We start from the raw sequence: 16,506 nt of genomic DNA, 5'->3' as shown, positions 1-16,506 counted from the left end.
CAATTTAAAAATGGGCAAAGGACCTGAATAGACATTTCTCCAAAGAAGTTATGAAAATGGCCAATAAGCAAATGAGAAAATAGTCAATATCATTAGTTATTAGAGAAATGGAAATCAAACTACAATGAGATACTTCATACCCACAAGGATGGCCGGAATTGAAGTCAGATGATAACTGTTGGGGAGGACAGGTAGGAACTGGTAATGCTGGTGGAAATGTATAATGGCACAGCTGCTTTGAGAAACAGTTTGACAATTCCTCTAAATGTTACACATGAAGTTACCTTATACCTGGTGAAATAACTCTAGCTAATTACCTAATAGTCATGAAAACTTATGTTCACACAAAAACCTCATACATGAACATTCATGGCAGCATATTTATAAAAGCCAAAAAGTGGAAACAACCCAAGTTTCCATCTACTGATGAAAAGATAAACATAATGTTATATATCCATATGATGGAATGTTACTTGGCAACAAAAAGGAATGAAATACTAAAACATGCCACAATATGGATGAACCCTAAAAACATTACACTAAGTGTAATGTCGGAAGTCAGTCACAAAAGACTATATACCATATGATTTCATTTATCTGAACATTTCATATCTGGGTATTATGGAATGTCCAGAATAGATAAATTTATCATGACAGAAAGTAGTTTAGAGATTGCCTGGGGATGGTGAGTAGTAGGGAGAGGATGTGATTTCTGATGGGTGTGGGTGTCCTTTTTGGTGTGATGGCAGTGTTCTCTAATTAGATAGTGGTGATGGTTTCACAACTCGATATATGAAAACCACTGAATTATTCACTTTTAAGTTTTAATTCAACTTAAAATTCAACTCGATTTGGAGAAGTTAAATTTTGTGTTGTGTGAATTATACCTCAAAAAACTATCCTATAAGAAAACAAATGATTGTATGTGATTCATGCAGACTGTATTTGAGTGTCTCCTGATTGTCAGGCATCTTAATAGACCCATGTGCGTGACTCACCTAAAATCTTTCTCCTGGTTTGTAATTTCCATCTTAAATCTGCTTGAGAATCATCTGGTTATCTTTTTTAAAAAATGAAAGTTTCCCAGTATCCATACCAAGATATTCTGTTTCAGTGTATCAGAGATGGAACTCAAGAATCTATGTTTATAACAAGTTCCCTTAAGTATCTCTGATGGATCTAGTTGGGAGGACCACATTTAAAAACAGTGTTCTGGGAGAAAGAAGTCTCAGTTTTACCAGACACATTTTAATTTATTTCCTTCTCATTTTCTTAAATGGAATTTTAGTTTCTGAATTGAATGTGTATAGATTAAAATGAAAACATTAAAAAAAATTTTTTTTTCATGTTTCTCACTGCCTTTGATCAGGTCTTTATTCAAAATTAGCTGCCCATAATGATTTGATATTTATGGAGTAAGCAAATTAAAGTTTATGCAGCAGGCTTCTTTTCTTCTTTGGTGGTTTCTTTTTTCTTTTCTTCTGTAGGCTTCTTCTCAGCTGCTGGTTTCTTGGTAGCTGCAGCCTTTTTTCCCACCAAATGTTTCTTCTGCTTCTGGACACGAACAGCCTTCTTTCCTTTCTTTGCTCCCATGGCTTCTTACCTGGATCCCCCTTCTCATCTGATTCAGCTTGTTATCTGTCTGAAACTTAGGATTCTTGGCCAGGTGAAAAATGGTGTTCTAGTGCATGGTCTTTGCACGTGGGTTTAGCGTCAACATGATTGTCAGGTTTTTCAGTGGATTCTTCTTTAGGACTCTGCGATGACTCTTCTTGAATGGTGCTCAGAGGGCTTTTTGGATCTCTGGGCTTTTCAAAGTTCTGCTTACGTCTGCATTAAGCATCTTGTGCATGGGAAGGTTGTAGATACTCTTGAGGGAGGCAGCCTTATGCCCAGTGCCATACAGATGTCTAACTTCAGGAAAGCTCTTTTAGCCCAAACTCAGAAAATTCCTGCATGCCCACCAGGAGCAAGCTCCAAAATGTCTGGCTTGCTTTTATTAAGTGGATTAATTCCAGGGATGTTTTTGAAGGCCTTGTTGATACCACTGCCTTCATTATAGACAATGCACAGTCCCCTTTGCTGAGTATGAAGACGTTCTCATTTTGCCCTTGCCAGCTCTCATTTGCAGGGAGGCATAGAACTTTTTGATATTATTCCAGGCTTTAAGTTCTCCTCTTCTCTCCCCTTCCCCTTCCCTTCCCTTCTTCCTTTCTCTCTCTTTCCTTTTTTCTTCCTCCCTTCCTCCTTCCCTCTCTACCTTCCTTCCCTCCCTCCCTCCTTCCCTTCCACCCTCCCTCCATTCTTCCCTTTCTCCCTCCCTCCCTTCCTTCCTTGTAGTTTAACAAAAGCTTATTTCTCATTCCTATAAAGTCCATCACAGGACTGTGGGATTCTAAAGAACAGCTGCTCTCCTGGAGGGGGCTCAGCATTCCAAACTGAGTTTCTGATCCCTTTTTCTATATGGGCTTCCATGACCAAGGCAGGAAAAACACCGAAGTCTTGCACCAACAAACAAAGGCTTCAGCCCAGCAGGTTTTTAATTTCTTAAGAAGCAAAACAGCCTCCTTGGTCTTCTTCTTCTTTGTCTTTTTTTTTTTTTTTTTTGAGACTTAATTATTTTAGAGAGAGAAAAAGAATGAGCATGAGCACACATGTGTGGAGAGCAGAAGGGACAGAGGAATAGGGAGAGAGAGAGAATCTTAAGAAGACTCCCTGCTGAGTGTGGAGCCCAACATGGGGCCCCATCCCACAATCCTGAGATCATGACTTGAGCTGAAATCAAGAGTCGGATGCTCAACTGAGACACCCAGACATCCCTTCTTTAGTCTTCTTGTAGCCTTCAACTTTATCTTCAACCATCAAAGGAAGTTCAGGAACTTCCTCAGTATGATGACCTTTAGATACAACCTATGCTGGTAAGGCTGAGGCAGCCAGGCCAGAGCAGATGATCTATTGCCTGTGTTGTGTTCACTCTGCAGTGCTAATGGCTCCAGGTTTTGGTTGGTGCAAATGTGCAGCCGCCACAACACATATTTCCCAAAACACCCTGGCCAGAACACTGAATCCTATTGCCTTGAACTCTAGGAATTCAAGCCATGGTTCTGCCAGTAAAGACTCAGCCCTGGTTTGATGACTGGCTAATTCACTGACATCATAGGGCTATATGTTGTTTGGCACAAGTTGGCGAACAAAGTTCACAATATCAGGTCATACGGGAGCCCCTAACCCAGCAGGCAAAGTAACATATTTGCCAGATGACTCCCCATTTTTGAGTATATTGATATCAATGGACGAGCATATGGGGCAGAGAGGAGAGGACCATGCTGCTTTCAGTCCTGTGGCTCCTTTAGGGAAAAAAAGAAAACAAAAATGTTTTAGGATATCTATTACATTTATGAAGAAGTAGTTTATTTCTTAGTTCTGAGTGGATTGAAGAAATAGCAAACAAAGAGACTGACAGATTAGAATATATAAAAATAAACACAATGAAAATGGTAAAGGACAGTAGCTGATGAGAAAAACTTGCCTGAGTTTAGGATATAGTGGGTTAATAGTTATAACACACAAAGTAATTATTCAAGTTTATAAGAAAATTATTAAGATTACAATAGATGAATACAGAAATATGTGAAAATTTTTCAAAAATAAAAGTGCAAATTAACCTCTGGATTATATTTTTATGCTTAGTAAAGCAGCAAAATATTGAAATGGCTAGGTCCCAGGGTTGTGGTTAAATTGGTGTTGGTTTTCATTTATGAAAGCAGTGTGAAGTTGGTATAAAGTAGTTTGATGATGTCTCATGAGCCATAAAAAATGATTATCTCCTTTGATCCCAGTGGTATCAGTCTTAAAAAATTTGTCTTTGAAACATGTTTTAACAGAAACAAAAATAAGCATTTGTAGATATTAAATTGGAAGTTGAATAAATGTGGAACAAGTGACTCCTTTAATAATTCATTGTCAATATCATAGACTGTTACACAAGCATGAATTATGAAGGCATACATTATGCTCATTTACACAAGGAAACGCTATAAATGACAGTGATGGAACATTTTAAAAATCCTTAAATTTTTTCAACATTTTTTTATGAAAATTTCCCAACACACAGCAAAGATAAAAGAATTTTCTAACAAATATCCATATAATATCACTTAAATTCTCCCACTAACATATTGTTATACTTTGCCATAATATTTAAAATTTATTTTCTGTGAAAAATTTAAAACTTCCTTCAGTTATCAAGAATGATAGTTTCTTGAGATGCTTATTTTTGATTAACAGAGGCACAGCATAACTTCTAAATTTCCGTGAAAAGGTTTAGAATAGTTTTCTGTAAGTTTGTGTATGGCCACCAGGTGTAGCTCTGGACTCACAACATCCTGGAATAAGCATCTGCAAGGAAGGGTTTTATGGAAAGTAACTTCCAAATGCAAACAGACTTATCAGGTAAGGGTACAGTAAATCTCTTTTTCATTAAGATCTAAAATAATTTAGATTATATATTTATTTTATTGTTCAGAAAGTCTTTGCCACAATTTCTTTTGCCTGGAACCTAACTTTCTGACTCCTCGGCGTCTAGATCAAAAAGTTTTGGGTTATGCTGCAAGTATGTTTATATTATCACCTTTTAAAAATGATTATTTAAGAAGGTTAAAATTAGTTATGGAAATGGAAATGTTCTTTTTTTTGTGCAATGAAAACTTATCACAACTCTAATTTTTCTTTCATGTGATTTATGTTTTTATCTCTTCAAATATAAACTCCATGAAGTTTGGGACTATACCTAGCACAGTGACAGGGATTCACTGAATATTTTTAAAATAAATATACGTAAAGAATGATCAAAACATTTTTCTGAAGGCTGTTTTATAGGAATTAGTATATCTATTTTTTAAGAAGTGTGATTATTCCATTTTTAATTTCTTTTCATAAAGGATAAAAAGATTAGCTTTAAATATTCTTCATAGTTTAAAAGTGGCTCCTAGATAAAAATATTTTTCCTGTTTTTAATGGAAAAAAGAATATTGTTATTTTTAAAAGATAGTAGAGCCTGTGTTGAAATCCATTTTAACTAAAAATACCCTGCTTTTTCTTCCATTTAAAGGAATCCTCAATTTCTCTCTATGTTAGAATCATCAACTATCAATTTGTTTCTACATACTAGAGAATAAAATCATTGAGGCAAGAATCTAATAGTATAGTCAAATAAATTAAACTATCTACTGGAATAACCAGGGGGAGGGATATTTCAATTTAAAGTCTTTTTTTTTTTTTAAGGAGAGAATATTTTATAAGCTGTCTACAAAATACAGTTCTTTTTTTTTTCATAAAGGGAAGCTATTCAGAATAAAAGGTGTTGGGAGAATTTTAGTGTAAGTAGAGATGTCTTTCTCAAAGAATTTAATGTCATAATTTAGAATTTTTGACAGTAAGGTGGAAAGATTCATGGAGAATAAACATTATACTTGTTTTTGGAAGGACTTTTGTTTTACAGAAAGAAGGGATATTTCAAAGAAATAGGATCACAAAATTACTTAGTTCAATAATTAAATTATTGACAAACTTTATGCTTGTCACTATTCTGCTTTTACTTGTTTTCTTTCAGTTGTACTTGACAAGGAAGAGTCATTTTATATACAGATAGCCTAAAGGTCTGGAACTTTGAAGATCTTTACTGCTCTTCATTTCCTTGAAAGGTAAGTAATGTCTATATTGCATACCTGTCTTGCATACCTTCTTTCCCTTCTTTGTCTTCTCTCTACTTTTTCCTCTCACGTTTTTTTTTTTTTTTAAACCATTACTAGTTTGTTTAGAGAAAGATTAGTTACTGCCCAGGGAAATTTTACAACAGATATTCGGGTAATATAAAATATTTCTTGAACAACTTTATACTAAGGTACAGACTTAGATCATTATCATCATGTTTTTGTAACTGTCTAAAAATATTATACAGATTAATATTTTTAAAAAGATTTTATTTATTCGAGAGAAAGAGAGTGAGAGAGAGCATGAGAGGGGAGAAGGTTAGAGGGAGAAGCAGACTCCCCATGGAACTGGGAGCCGGATGCGGGACTTGATCCTGGAACTCTGGCATCATGACCTGAGTTGAAGGCAGTCGCTTAACCAACTGAGCCACCCAGGTGCTCTGGATTAATATTTTAACATTTATTTGCTTTTACTTGAACATCATGATTCATTCTTCTCTAACATCAGCTCCACTTATGATAATCAGCTGATAACTACAAATTACAATTGCTATGACAAAATGTATATGAAAAATGCCAGTATAATTTTGATCATCACTATTGTACTTGCCTGAATTATGGGTTGCATCATCTTCTGCAATCTGATTTATGATTCAGTAGCTTTTATTTCTACTATATCTTTTCAGTCCCCACATAAGCTTCAGTCATAGCAGATAATTATGTGATTACAATTTGCCATAGTTGGAAAACCTGGATAATTTCTTTTGGACATTTTGTTATAGCAATTGTAAATGTATAGTTATTAGGGGTTGTTAAAAGCTCTTCTTGAGTCTCCTGGGCCTTGATTTGCCTTCAGCTCAAATAGTCCATATGCCAAAGCAGCACATTCTGGGATGGCCTGCCTGAACCCCATCAATATAATTAAGTAAACCTTCAGGCTCTGATATAACAATTGATTTTAAAATAGCCTTTAGTTGTTGGTTTGATCTGCTGCTTTCAAATTTTACCTCCTTTTGCATTGAAAATTTGTACAGTGTGGAAATGTTATTTTGTTTCATAATGAAAGCCTGTGTGCAATCAATTACCACAGTGTATAAGGTGGGGTAGGTGCTAGGCATTATGTCTACATTATCTTATTTAATCCTCACAATGAAAGTATAAATAATACTCTTTTACAGAGGAGGAAGGAAAGTGAGGCATAAAATGCTAGGTTCTTGGCAAAGATCACATTTATCATTGTTGAATTTATGCATGGGGCACCAAGATAGATGCTGAAAACACTAAGAGGTACGAGTCTTTATTCTAGAAAGTCTTCAGAATGGTTGTTGAGACAAGGCCCTTATCTGTGAAAAAAAGAAAAGAGATAAGAATTGTTTTTTAAGTACCATTAACTTACAGTAGTATCTCCTAGGAGAAGTGAATCATTCTTGGGGCCAGCAAAGCTGCCTGAGACTCTATTCTAGAGACCAAAATGAAGGCATCTCCACTAATTTTGCATGAGTCTGTTTACTGCCTTTACATTATTTTTTTAAAAACTATTTTATTTATTTATTTGACAGACAGAGATCACAAGTAGGCAGAGAGGCAGGCAGAGAGAGCGGGGGAAGCAGGCTCCCCGCCGAGCAGAGAGCCCAATGTGGGGCTTGATCCAGGACCCTGAGATCATGACCTGAGCTGAAGGCAGAGTCTTTACCCACTGAGCAACCCAGGTGCCCCTACTGCCCTTACAGTCTTGAGAGTTAAAATTGATTTCCCCTTATTTTCTTGAAATAGAAGGATAACTTCTTTGTGGGAAATAAAATGTTTTTATGTAATAAGCTGTATGTTAGTTCACTACTTTGGTAAACTAGAAGCTTGTTAGTTTCAGGTGCAGAGATTTTCTTGAATGGCTGGCAGAAGGATTCACTATACATGTAAAGAAATAAATTTTAATTTTTGTGCAAGTTTAATTTTTAATCAAATTACTTTATTGTAGGAGATACGTTCCCTTTGATGAAAACAGTTTGTAACTGAAGTTCATTTTTCAGGCTAAAGCCATTGCCAGGGACCATCTATGTAGAACAAATAAATAAGGTAATATGGAATACAAAACTGTCAGTTCTGGTTTGAGTAAGAGATTAAAGTGAGTTTGTTAACTGTTTCACCAGACATGGGGGGAAATGTCTCTCAATTTTAGGGAAATCTGGCACAGGCTAAATAGTTTTTGCTTTCATTCTTTATTATCAGTGTTTGAGAGAAAGGAAACAGAAGGATCACATGTAGAGAGACTAGAAAGAAGGTTTACCTACCTCAGTGCTCCAAAACTTTTTGTGTTCTTTATACACTTTTGAAGAGTAGAAATTAGAGTAGTCCATTTGAGGGATTTAGAAGATGACTGTCTTTTTTTTTTCTTAAAAAAATGTAGGAAATAGAAAATGCATTTCACAGTTATTGAATTCTTCACTGTTAATGTTTAATACTGTTGACTCTTTTGACTATGTTCTCCTGCATACACAGAGGTATTCAGTTTTTAATGTTCTACTAAATCAGGAAGATTTTTGGGGGGACTGGCCAGATGCTCCATCATGTGTCTTACTTATTTATTGATTGATTGATTGGGCTTGTGCAAAACGATATTAAATTAATTAATTTAATTAACATATAATGTATTATTTGTTTCAGAGGTACAGGTCAGTGATTCATCAGTCTTACACAATTCATCATGTGTCTTATAACTAATTTATGGCAAGTTGTATCTTCTCTGTATCTAATCTTTCACGTAGCCTATAATATAAGTCTAAGACACATGTATCAGTGTATATCTTTATATTCTTATTTGTAACAAAAATAAATTTTGTATGTATGAAGGGTTTGTGGTACAAGATAAGCCTACATAGCAAAGGGTGAGAGACTGACTGGGGCTGGGATAGAAAAGACAACTTGCCTCTAGGAATAAAAAATTGGGAACTTCGAAGATCATGGCAGTCTAGAAGTTGAGAATCAACTCCTAGGTAGAAAACTTTGGACAGTTTTAGGATTCTGGTTGAATTGACAAAGGAAAATTTGATAATTTATGTATTGCTTTTTAAAAATTAGTGAGAGGTATTAAACTATACCTTAGATTTTTTGTTGCTTCTTAAAGTTATGTTTTTTCATCATGTTTATTTTTTATTATGAAATGTAGAATAGAAATAAGAAGAATAGAAAGGGCACCTGGGTAGCTCAGTCAGTTAAGTGTCTGACTCTTGATTTCTGTGTGGGTCATGATCTTAGGGTCTTGGGATCAAGCCCTGCATTGGGCTCTAGGAATGGAGCCTGCTTGAGATTCTCCCTCCCCGTGCTTGAGTGCTATCTCTCAAAAATAAAAATAAGTGGAAATATAACACCACATTTCAACCACTTAAAAAATAATTTTTAAAATTTTAGTGTTTTCCATTCCATTTTTTTTCTGCAGAGGTTAAAAAAATGTGTTATTTTAATGTTACACATAGAATCATAACTTTTTCATATTAATATAGTTTGCATAAACCTTTAAAAGTGGCTTTAGAAAGTATTCTTTTTAAGTAAATATATCATAGGTCACTTAATTTCATGATTTTTTTCTTCAGTTCATTCTGGGAGGTAGGAGGAGATAGGGTTAAGTTAGGTGAACTTTAATTAGAAGGTAGAACAGAAGTCTAATTCTAAAATATTAAGTTAATGATTAAAATTACCCAAGTTAGAAGAAACTTAAAGATCTAGGTCCAGCACAGATTAATAAAAACGATAATGCTACCTTCTGGCTCCATGGCCAATTGTTCAGTAGATCATGGCATTCTTTTCCATGAAACCAGGCTCTCTTGCCATCACAGACTAGAGATTTAAGATATTTATTTTCTAGGTGAAAGCCAAAGATCTGAAGTTAGAGACTGTAACAACCAGGTCTAATTTGTAAAAGAGAAAATACAAAAGATCCAGGAACAAGGAGTAAATAGAGACAAGTAGCATCAGAAATCAGAACATAGGAATTTGAACTGTGGGTAAAAGTAATTTTCTTAATGATGGTCTTGTACTTATTTGCTACATGTATTTTTCCTAAACGTATTCAAGAAGTCTGCATTATGGTACAATATTAAAGGGAAAATAATAAGGTTGTGTGTTAGAATAATAGTAATTTTTTTTCTTTTTCTTGTTTCTAAATTTTCTATAGTGTGATTATATTTACTGTTATAATTAAAGTAACTTAAAAGGTATTCAAATAATTTAAAGACTATCAATTATCATAATGAATTCTAATAAAAAATTTCCTTGTAGATAATATGTGTTTCATATATATCTGAATTAGCGCTGGACTTGTGGTCTTAGGAATTGGGTTTTAGGCCAAACTGCTCCATTACTATGTATGCTTTTGATGCCAGTTCGAATGTGTATTTTCCTCCCACACCATCAAACAGTTCTCTGACACCAGTGGAGTGTCGTACAATTCAACTCATTTCTGATACTGTCTTTCTAGAGATGGTGTCAGATTCCACAGGTTAATGGCTCAGTTCCACAAACTGCCCCTACTTCAGATGCCAATCATAAGGCCAGGTTGTTACCTTGCTTCTGACCAGTGGACTATATATTAGAGGTCCTTAAGTTCCCTTTCTTAGGTTTGATTGATTTGTTCAGGAACTCAGGAAACTAGTTTCCTTAATAGATCACCAGTTCACTGTAAAAGGATATAACTGAGGAAGAGCCATAGGAAAGAGATGCGTGGGATGAGGTGTGTGGGAAAGTATGTAGCCATGGAGCTTCCACGCTCTCTCCAAGTATACCACTCTCCTCAAATCTCCACATGTTCACCAACCCAGAAGCTCTCCATACCCAATCCCTAGGTATGATTGATAAATTATTGGCCATTGACTATGAATTCAACCTCCAGTTCCTCTTCCCTCCTGGGAGGTCAGGGTGGGTGGGATTGAAGGTTCTAACTATGGTTCACCTGGCTTTTTAAAATTCACCATGTTAACATAAACTCTGGTGTGTTTGAAAGAGTTTTGTTAGGATATCAAATCCCTGTTATGGTTCTTATTACTTCAGAGAATTCAAGGATTTTAGGAACTCTGTGACAGAAACAGGGACAAAGACCAAATGTATGTAATTCTTATTGTAAATGACAATATTTCACTATGCAAGTCACTTTTTTCTATCTGGGTTTCTACTTTCTCTTCGGTAAAATTGAGATAAAATGGTATCTACCTCTTGAGCCTATTGAAGAGATTATGATAATGTCTTTGAAAGTGCTTGGTAATGTGCTTCACAGATGTAAGCTATTGTAGAAGTTTTAGGATGATATAAAGCTAAAGCAAGTTCTTTCAAGTTTTGAAAAATGTTTAAAAATAAAAAGTGAAAGTTAAATAAATGTTATAATCAAGGAAGACAGACTTTTTCTCATCCCCCACCAGTTTTTTGTTTTGTTTTAAGGGATTTTGTTTATTTATTTGAGACAGAGAGAACGAGCAGGGGGTAGGGACAGAGGGAAAGGGAGTTATTCCTAGCCTGGGTCTCCTGAAGCATGATGGCTCCTGGGGGCATGTCATTCAAGGTGGTCCTTAGGTAGGGCATAGGCAGTGTTAAAAAATTTGCAGTGAAAAAAATTTTTTTGCATTGAGCCTAAGGCCCTAGCCTGCAGGCTAGAGTGAGCATATCCTCAGGAGAACTCATGGGCAGAGCACACTGCTAACAGGTTAGATAATGTCTGCGCAGCACTGCCTCCTGTAGGTGGTTCTGTGTTTATGCTGAAGGGCAGGAGAGGAAAATGGTGTCTGCCAGCTTCTTTGTTCTCAGACAAGTCCCCCCACACCCTCTGAAATGCTTATAAAAAGATATTCCTCCTGTTTGCCCAGGCATTATGCAAACTGTCAATTCTACATTGCCTCTCTGTGGGCTCTTGTCTCTGTAAGGATGGGGACTGAGCTATTCCTCATCCTCCTTGCTTGTCTACTGCTGAGTCAGCAGACTTTAAAGCCCCAGGCTCTGAGGAGTCCTGCTAATTATACAAACTCGTGGGATTCATCCCCTCTGGTTTTCAAGAACAGACAATGTTTTTTTTTTTTTTTTTTTTTTAAATCCCAGTGTGGGTTCCCTGGTGCTTTTCCCTCTTTGCACCTGCAGTCCCATCCTTCCTATGGGTCGCTCCCAACCATTGTTTCTGCCCTTCATAACTTTTTCCAGTGTGGCTTCTTCCCTACGTTTAGTTGTGGTTTGTTCTGATAGTCTTCCAGTGGCTTTCCAGTTTATTGAGTTGGATGGGAGTGATATCTAGTTCTAAAAATGGATTGGAGTGAGTTTTCTTACTTCTAATTATGGCCTTTCTTTTCTATTTAAAGAACTCCCTTTAACATTTCTTATAAGGCTGGTTTAGTGGTGATGAATTCCTTTAAATTGTTTGTCTGGAAACTATCTCTCTTTCAGATCTGGGTACAATATTCTTGGTTGTAGGTTATTTTCCCTTTCAGTTCTTTGAGTATGTAATATCACTCCCTTTTTACCTGCAAAGTTTCTGTTGAAAAAAATCAGGTTATAGCCTGTGGGACTTCCTTTATATGTAACTATTTGCTTCTTTTTGGCTGCTTTTAAATTTCTTTTTATCTTTAATTTTTACCATTGTAACTATTATGTATGTTTATTTAGATTTCCTTGTGTTCATCTTCTTTGGGTCTCTTTGTGCTTTTCTGGACCAGGATGTCTGTTTCCTTCTCCAGATTAGGGAAATATTCAGCTATTCTTTCTTTCCTTTCTTTTCTTTTTCTTTCTTTCTTTCTTTCTTTCTTTCTTTCTTTCTTTCTTTCTTTCTTTCTTTCTCATTCCTTCCATCCTGCCTTCCTTCCTCTCTTTCTCTTCCTTCCTTCCTTTTCTTTCCTTCTTTCAAAGCTTTAATTTAGAATAGTTTTAGATTTACAGAGAAGTTATAAATATACTATAGAGGATTTCTAAATACCCTATTCCCAGTTTCTCCTATTATTAACATCTTATGTTACTATGGTACGTATATCACAACTAATGAACTAATATTGATACAGTATTTTTGTTTTATAAGATTTATTTATTTGTTTTAGAGACAGAGCTCAAGTGGAGGGAGGAGCAGAGGGAGAGGGAATCTTAAGCCGACTCTGCAAAAAACAGATCCCGATGGATCCCACGACTCTGAGATCATGACCAGAATGGAAATCAGGTAAGAATCTTAACCAACTGAGCCATGCAGGTGCCCTTTTTCATAACTTTTAACTGTGCATTAAATATTAAAAATTGTGCTATATGGAGGAATAGTCTAGTCTAGTTATTCTCAATCTTTAAAAAAAAGATTTTTTTCAATATAATTGACATACAATGTTACATTAGTTTTGGATGTATAACATATTGATTCAATATCTCTATAAATTAAGCTATGCTCACCACAAGTGTATCAGCTATTATTTTTTTCAAATAATTTTTCTGACCCTTTTACTCTCTCTTTTTCCAGAGCCCCTATAATGTGTTATTATCCTTGATGTTGTCCTAAAGGTCTGTTAACTTTTCCTCATTTTTTTTTTAATCTTTTTTCTTTTTGTTGTTTAACTTGAGTGCTTTCTAGTACCTTGTCTTCTAGGTTGCTGATCTGTTCTTCTGCATCCTTTAATTTGCTGTTGATTCCCCCTAGTGTACTTTTTATTTCATTTATTGTATTCTTCAATTTTGATTGGTTCTTTTAATATTTCCTTTGTTGAAATTCTCCACTCTTCTCTAAAGTCTGGTGAGGGGCTTTATGAACAATACTTTGAACTCTTTACAGTAGGATCGCATATCCTCATTTTGTTTAGTCCCCCCACCCCCAGGTTTTGTCTTATTCTTTCATTTGGAGCATATTCCTCTGTCCCTTCCTTTGGTTTGACTTTCTGTGCTTGTTTCTATGAATTAGGTGAAACAGTTGGCTTTCCCTTCTCTTGAAGGAGTGGTCTCTTGAAGCTCCCTCTCTTGAAGGAGTGGTCTTGTATAGGAATGTCCCCATATAGACTTTGTGTACCTGGTGGCTCTGGCTGGCTAGCCGGAGCTGGGGTAGGTGTGGGCTGAGGTACTCTGTGGAGGTGGTATCTTGGTGGGATGGGTAGAACTCAAGTGGGTCAGCTGGGGGTGTTGTGGAATACTTTTGCACCTGGGCTGCCTTGATGAGATTGACTTTACTGTAATGGGGGTTTCCTGGTATACACATCAAGTATATATACACATATACTTGATGAGATTGACTTTACTGTAGTGGGGGTTTCCTGGTATACACCATTTTGGGTCACCCTTGGTGGACAGCTAAAGCCGGGGTGGGTATTAGTAGGTGAGGGACACCTTGGAGGGACTGCTGGACCTAATGTGGAATAGGCATCTGGGGGTCACTGAGGTGGCAGGCCAACTGCAGCGCAGTGACCATGTTCTTATCTGTACTATTAAAGTGGAAGGGGAATGTAAACCATGGTGTTGCCAGCAGCTATGACTGACCCTGAAGACAATTCCAACATTTCCCCACCATTTGGTGAATGCTCTAGGGTAAGTAGATGGGTTTCTTTTACTTAAAGTCTAGGTACCCTGTAAATGGTTTTTAATGTTGTGCCCTAGGTCAGGTGAATCTGTGTTTGGGCTCTCAGTGTGATCCTTTCCTACTGCAGTGCCTAGTATTTCTGGGACAGTTCTTGATGTTACCATGTCTGTCTCTCCTGATGTGTACTCATTGTCCTATGGAAGATGTTCACTCAGCCCTCAATTCTTCTTCAGGAGGAATTATTGTATATGTAGGTGTAGCTTTAGTACATCCATGAAAGGCGTTAATTTCAGGGGTCTTCCTATGCCATCACTTGGTCCAGGCTCTTCATTGAAATTTTTAGTAGGTCTTTATGTATTAGAGAAATTTTCCCTTTGTTTATGATAGTTGGTAATATTTTATAGTAAGTGCAACAAAAAGGCTGTTTTGTGCCCTCAAAGTTACTCACACATCCCAGGACTTGGGTATCTCTTACAATCTATGGTGTTCTTCTCCCCACCCTACCCAAGTATTGATTCAACATCTCTCAGACGTTGCAGCAACAGGTAAGATTATTTCCTCATTGTAGGTAAATGTATTGTGACCACAGCATTATACAAACCTGATGTCCAATTTGCATTGAATTGAGAGGGGAAGGCAGGGAGTGATCTTAATTCATCACATCCTTACCCTCTCCACCAATCTGTGTTGTAATACTACTTAGAATTGCAAAATGGATATCTGTGCAGTAGGAAATAGCCATTGGACTTTCAGAGACCATCAGTCTTTTCTAGACTCTAGCTTCTAGAGGGTGTAGAAGTATTTCATAATTGATTTCTGATAGTGATAACTTCGCAAACATTGAGGGTGAAAGCCAACTCATAGTGCCAAAGCCTATTTTATGAATATTCTTTCTTTAGAATTCTTGTCACCCTTGAACCATTCTTTTTAAAATGTTATCTTTTTTCTTCTATTCTTCTCTCTGTCTTGTCTTCCCTTCCCTTCTCCTCCCTTACCCTTCCTTCCCTTCCCTTTCTCTCTCTCCTCCCTTTTTCTTCTTCTGTATCTGCCTATCTCTATCTCTAATGAAGACTAGGGAGAAATGATAAAATTCAAACAGAGTATTTGTTATGGAAGAAAAATTTACACATTTTAAAGACTGTTAAAAGGCAACAACATATGGAATATTTTGTTTCTTGACCCTTTGAAAATTACTTCACTCAAGAGGTTTCAGTAGCCTTGTTATGACAAACTGAAATACGAAACTACACTTAAAATATAAAGAGTATGGAGAAAAAGATAATTTGTCATATAGTAGAAAAGTCTAACTGCTTCTTTTAAACACCTTTTCTTTATATATTTTTTACTTTTAATATTTTTTACTTTTAATATTTAATTATGAAAAATATCAATCATGGAATAAAGTTGTATTTTATAGAAAACAGCAATATACCCAACTCTAAATTTTGTAATTGTCATGTTACCATACTTGCTTTATCTATCCATCCATTTTGTTTTTCGATATATTTCAATGTAATTGTTTAAAAATACTTTTGCTATGAATTCATGGGAGTGACTAGAGAATTTGTAGTCTATAATGTTAAATATCTTCTTTTTATTTCTTCACATCTACTCCCTACCTTTTTGCTCTTTACTCTGTGTCATGGAAGTTAACCACATCAGTGGGCTTCCTTAGCCTCTGGTTTTTGGTTAGGTACAGATTATGGAAAGTGAACGTTGGTGGTATAGTGGTGAGCATAGCTGCCTTCCAGATTATGGAAAGTGCTGGTAGGAATCAGAGGAAGGGTAGAATATAAGGTTGGGTTATTTAATCTTCCAGTCTCCCTCCATTCATGATTGCTGGTAAGTAACTATATTCTTCAGGCTGAAGGCCTTGATTGTTGATTGTTTTTCTTTTTTTTAAAGTTTTTTTTTAATTAATTATTTTTATTAACATATAATGTATTATTTGCCCCAGGGGTATGGGTCTGTGAATCGTTAAGCTTACACATTTCATAGCACTCATGGTATCACATACCCTCCCCAATGTCCATAACCCAATCACCCTCTCCATAACCCCCTTCCCCCAGCAACCCTCAGTTTGTTTTGTGAGATTAGGAATCTCTTATGGTTTGTCTCCCTCCCGATCCCATCTTGTTTCATTTTTTCATTCCCTACCCCCCAAATCCCCATCCTGCCTCTCAAATTCCTCATATTGGAGAGATGGTATGATAATTCTCTGATTGACTTATTTCACTCAGCATAATACCCTCTAATTCCATCCACATCATTGCAAATGGCAAGATTTCA

The 16,506-nt window shown here is 36.1% G+C and overlaps 1 pseudogene; it reads right to left on the bottom strand.

The window, feature by feature from the left end:
• Positions 1-1,431: 1,431 nt before the first annotated feature.
• Positions 1,432-13,899, bottom strand: LOC116568753 (annotated as a pseudogene).
• Positions 13,900-16,506: the final 2,607 nt, after the last annotated feature.

Source organism: Mustela erminea, chromosome 11 (genome assembly GCF_009829155.1).
Source record: "Mustela erminea isolate mMusErm1 chromosome 11, mMusErm1.Pri, whole genome shotgun sequence".
NCBI lineage: Eukaryota > Metazoa > Chordata > Mammalia > Carnivora > Mustelidae > Mustela > Mustela erminea.
Note: the sequence above shows the minus strand (reverse complement) of the source record. Positions and strands in the feature narration are given on the sequence as shown.